Source organism: Pteropus alecto, unplaced genomic scaffold, assembly GCF_000325575.1.
Source record: "Pteropus alecto unplaced genomic scaffold, ASM32557v1 scaffold7, whole genome shotgun sequence".
NCBI classification, from domain to species: domain Eukaryota; kingdom Metazoa; phylum Chordata; class Mammalia; order Chiroptera; family Pteropodidae; genus Pteropus; species Pteropus alecto.
In genome coordinates this window covers 61,269,458-61,275,070 of record NW_006494614.1, presented here as the reverse complement: position 1 = coordinate 61,275,070, position 5,613 = coordinate 61,269,458, and the positions used below count along the sequence as shown (strand labels likewise).

Sequence of the window (5,613 nt, the reverse complement as noted above, 5' to 3'; positions counted from 1 at the left end):
AATGGCTTTGATTTTTCAATGAATTCAACTAACTGCTTTTTAAATAATATGGTATTTTATTCTATTCCCCAGATAAACCGTGTTTTGCATCTGATTCAGAGCCGAGATTCTAAGTAGAACTTTAAATGTGATCTGTGGTAACACATTCTCTAAGAGCCAAGTCATCGAGCCAGGGTTCACTCTGTGAATCACAGAATACGTCTGTTTTCTACAAGCTGGTCACTGGGGGGATATGATCCCTTTGATAAAAGGACTTAACCAAGAAGATTTCTCAAATCACCGTGGGAATGTTTTTTTGCAAGGAACCATGAGTATTTTGAAGGTAGAAGGAATTATTTCTTAGAGAAATTTTCCTCTTTATGTCTTCTTGAAAAAAAAAGTGCAGGCTCTGACCACCTGGGTGTCCAGGGGAAGCCCCACTCAGAGGCAGTGAAGAATATCATGGGATACAGTGTCTGGAGTCTGTGAAATCAAAGAGCGAATAGCACACTGAAGGAAAGCAATGTGCTTTTCTTCAACATAAGGTTTCCTCCCCCGAAACAGCATCAGAGACTGCTGGAAGCTGGGCATCATTCCAAAGGTTAGAGACAGGGCCAAAACATATCATTTTAGCCTTTTCTGATGGCCATTTCTGTCTCTGAAATGTTAAATACTGTCTCACCACAGTTGCAAAAGTCCATCCCTCAAACGGAGCCTGGCGGCAGAACATTCGCCATCTATTTGGCGTCCCCAAACCATAACGTCCCAACTCCTTACTAGGCTTCTGTGATCTGACCCAGCCCTCCTCTCCAAGCTCATATCAAGCTAACTCTTTTTATCTCAAAATGGCCGCTCTGGCAACTTGTTCGACATTGTGCAGCTGACTCCTCCTAACAACCCTGGGAGGTGAGGTTCACAATTTTCAATTTTCAGCTGAGGTAATAAGGCTCAAGCAGGTTAGGTGACTTGCCCAGGTCACACAGCTGGGAAATGATAGACCTGTAGCACCAACCTGGGTCTCCTGATTTTAAATCCAGCGCTGTGCCACTCAGCCAAAACATCAGAGAGAAACAACCCTTGGAACCTCGTGAGCCTTGTCATCATGACCTACAACATATGGCAGTGACCAAGTCAGGAGAGGAAACGTTTATCTATATTTGTCCTACAGTCAAGTCAGCTGCCTCGTCCTAGGGCAGTGGCTATACCATCTGAGTAGACACAACAAACTTTTAATAACTCTACACAGCTCTAAACCAGAAGTATATTTTTATTCTGTGAGTCAGCCACTTATTTGTCAATAGAGGCCAGTAAAGGGAAAGGCCCAGGAGCCATTTATAAACAGACGATGGCCCTGGAGACATCCCGGGGGAAACCAAACTACTTAGGAATGTGCTTGTCCTGGAAAACAATGCCAGGAGAACATACGAGCTGCTGAGGGCTGTCTGGGAAATGGGTTGCTGGAGAGTGCCAAAGGCAGAAGGGGTACTCAGAGGTGGACAGGATGATAACAGAGCACTTGAACCTCAGGCAGATCCATAACCCAGCTCCACTTAGGAACCATGCGGGCAAAGTGACTCACTCTACCAAGCCTCAGCTTCACCATCTGTGAATCGGGGATGAGGATGCCAGCCTTGAGGGGGCTTCGTGAAGATCAGAGATGAGTTACACGATGAGCAGTGCGCGAATGTCATCTATGATGGTGGTGAGGATGCCGGGGGGTGACTGTGATGATGGGGCGATGGGAAGGGGGATTTGTTCAGTATTCATTCTCTAAAAAATGAACTGCATTAACTGAACACCTACTATGTGCCAGGTGCTTACCATGTGTTGGGAAAGGAGGAGGAAGAAGCCTGTGTAAATGTAGCCCCTCTATAAAGAGTAAGGAATGGAGGAACAAGAGCTCTGTCTCACTGAGACACTGTCTGGCAGCATCTACCAAAGCTAAAAATGCATACACTCCATGACTAGCAATTCCTTTTCTGAGTATGTACCAAATAGAAATGAGGGTTTACGTTCTTCAAGAAAGCATGTGAAAGAATGCTCATAGCAACTTTACTCTCCATCATCAAGAACTGCAAACAACCCAAGCTTCTAGAATGAACAGATTGTGGTATATTCATATAGGGGAAAGGTTTGTAGTATATTCATGTGGGGGAATATGACATGGCAATGAAAAAGAAAAACCACCACCACACACAACCACATAGATGAGCCTCACATATTTTTTAAAAAGAGTAAGATAAAATCATAGAAATGTCAAGACTAAAAAGTATCTAAGAGGTCACACTGTGATCCAAGGGTTGCAAACTCAAAAGTCTACAAGGACCAGGAAGATAGTAAAAGTGGCTGACATGGGCCATATGTAAGGCAATAGACACTAGGCTGCTCAGATTGCTTCCAAGGTGTGTGTTTTAAAATATTGTTGAACCAAAGAAAACAGCCAAAGCTTGCATGCCCCTGGCCATAGGCTGCAAGTCTGTGCTCTCTGTATGCAAACATTCGTGTCACAGTTGGGAGACACAAAAGGACCTGCCCAAGCTGGCACAGCTAAGAGATAGAAAGTAGACTAAGAAATATCCCAGAGTGAGGTTTTTTTCCCCACCAAACACAGCAAAATGGGCAGCAGGCTGCAGTGGAAGGACCCAGATTAGGAAGTTAAAAGATATGGTCCTACTCCTGGCTCCAACTGAAAGTCCCAAAACTCTTGGGGTAAGTCATTTAACCTCACTCGGTGTCTCAGTTTCTTTATCGAGTGGATAATGATTCTTAAGAGTATGAAGACTCCAACTTACTCACATCTTTGCCATCCCCTGAGAGTGCCCCATTCATGGCAAATATTCAGTAAATGTTGCTTGGTCAGATTGATTAATCAATCAATCAATCACTCTTGATCATATCAAAGGGATGCTCTGAGAAAGAAATGGTAAATATGAAAGCACTTAGTAAGCTTATCCAAATGCAAGGTGCTAGCTGGAACGGTCTGTCACAGGAAGTCAGTTGTTAGCAATGATGAAGCTGAGAAAACTCAAGGTTCATATACTTGAACTAAGAATGCAGTTTCTCTCTCCAAAGTACTTCGCCATCACAAGGCAGTTAGACTGGTCTAATATCTGTTTGCAGACATTCTGTCTTCTAGACACCGAACTGTGCAATATGTGCTTTTATTATGTAATTTTAGCAGATGTAGTTCATCAGGGCCCTTTTGGTTGAAGGTGACAAAAGTATAGCACGACCTGGCTTAAGTAAAGTGGTTTAAGAATTTATCAGCTCTTTTAATCAAATATTAGGTGCAAAGTGAGCCTTAGAGACCTAAATGCCTTCTTTCTCTGTCTCCCTCGTTCTCTCTTTCCATCCTTCTGCTCTTTTGTCTTCGAAGAAAAAAGAAAACGCTAAATTGAAACTCTACTCCTTGTCATAATCAGATGGTGTGGAAAAGAATCAAAAAGGGGAAAACCTCACTGGGTGACTCTCAGGTCAGCTCTATCCACCCACCCACAGGCTGGAACCACAGTCACAGACACCTCCAGGCGCCCATCCTTTCTCAGAGAAAAAGTATTCACCTACCAGCTCCAGTGAGAAAAATCCTGCCGTGGGCTCTGATTGGCTCATAGGAGTCACGTGTCTGAGGCTGGGCCAATCACTGTGGTCCAGGGGTGGAGTCCAAAAACTGCTGGAGGATTCTCTGGGCTACCCGCTGAAATTATTTATGATACCTCAAAGATTTGTGGTTTTCTTTTTAGTCTCTACCCAACCACCTGTTTTATATCCCTTTATGGCTCCAAAAAGATGTTGAGTGAGTAGGGGATCAAGAAGAGAGTATAAGGAGGAAGGGAGAGGAAGAGAGAGTAGAAATGGTGGCCGGAGGAGCACAGAGGAGCTGATTAAATTTTTCATAATAATTAGTGTTTAAGGGCACTCTCACATTTCTCATCTTTTGCTCTTCAACTAAAACCTTGAGAGGTGAGATAATCCTCCCCAATCATCTCCAGGGGAGACAAACAGATTGCAGAGAGGTGATGTGACTTTGCCTGTGTTCTCTTATGAGATCATGAAGATGAGGAAAAAAGACCCAAGCGTTCTTACTGCCTCCCCTGCACTGCAACCTACACATCAGCCATTCCCCGACTGTGGTGCGCGCCATCGCACAGACCACTCACTGAATATTTTCCTTAAATCAACTCTCACTTTTTACTTCAATAATTTTTAAAAGTAAAGTTTATAGGATAGCTGTCAACGGAAAACTCTATATCTCTTGATAAAAAGACTATAGCTAAAAGTCAATACAATAAAAAACAAAGCAATGTTGTTCAGCTTCACTAGACATTGTTACCTGCCCAAGGCTCCACGTGGAGGCCCTGATCTGTTTTCCTTAAATAAGATTAGCAGGTGTTAGAAGTTAACACCAATGACTCTCCTGAATGTAATCAGATGGTGCGGAAGAGAATGGAAAAGCTTTCTCACTGGGTCATTCAATGACAGGTATGTAATGTGCATCTGAGCACCACCTAAAAATGAAATATGGAAAAGCATGTTTATTTTAGCTGTGTGTTCACTTTCACGGTATCTGATTTTTCCTGCCCCTCATTCCTCTTGGGTCTTAGTACATGATGGAACAGGGTCCTGCCACTGCAACACTTGATGTCTAAGATAAAAAAAAAAAAAAAAGCGGGGGGGCGGGGTAGGGAGGGAGGAGGAGAGAGAGAGAGAGAGAGAGAGAGAGAGAGAGAGCGCCCCAGAGAATGGAGTTATATTCGGGGCCAAAGGGTATATTTAAAAGTAGAAAAAAGTAAATATGAATCCTACCAAAATGTAAAATAAATTGTTCTAATAGGATTGACTGTATAAAGTATTTTTGTACATAAACCTTAAAAATCCATAATTTCTTCCGCGCCTCGTGGTCGTATAGTGGCTTCCCGTGGTATCCTGTGCAAATGGGCTCCGTAGCCTAGCGCCTCCAGCCCCACCACCCGTGATAGCGCGCCGAGGCCCATAAGGGGTCCGCTGAGGTTCCCACCAGCCCACAAGCAAAAGTATGGCAGCCGTCCCCTCCAGCGGCTCGCTCGTGGCCACCCACGACTACTACCGGCGCCGCCTGGCTTCCACTTCCAATAACAGTTCCTGTGGAAGTGCCGAGCGCCCTGGAGAAGCCATCTCCCACCACCCTGGTCTCCCCAAAGCTGACCCCTGGTCACTGGTACGCGAGCTTCTTTTTCGGGAAGTCCACTCTCCCCTTCATGGCCATAGTGTTGGAGTCCCCAGAGCACTCACAATCTCCTCAGGCCTCCAGCAGCATGATCACCTGTGACCTGGCTCCGGAAGCCACAAGGAAGCAGCCTGGTGATCAGCCCAGCAAAACCAACGCTGGGTCCCCACCCTGAGTGGCTACCACCAGCCACCAGACTTCCAGAGATGCTAGGCAATTTTGAGCCCCTTTTCCTCACCCCACCCTATAGACTAGGCAGGCTGCAGCCAGCAGAAGCAGTTGGGTTCTTTAATATCAAAACAGCAAAACACCAAAAAGGAGCCTGAGCGAGTCTCGTCCTTTACTGTCTTGGCCACCCGCAAGCCTTCCTGACACCCATAACCATGTGTCTTGCACCAAGCCGAAAATAAACAAGCAGCCAGGAAAAAAAA

The 5,613-nt window shown here is 45.0% G+C and overlaps 1 pseudogene; it reads left to right on the top strand.

The window, feature by feature from the left end:
* Positions 1–5,011: 5,011 nt before the first annotated feature.
* On the top strand, positions 5,012–5,274 carry LOC112474572 (annotated as a pseudogene).
* Positions 5,275–5,613: the final 339 nt, after the last annotated feature.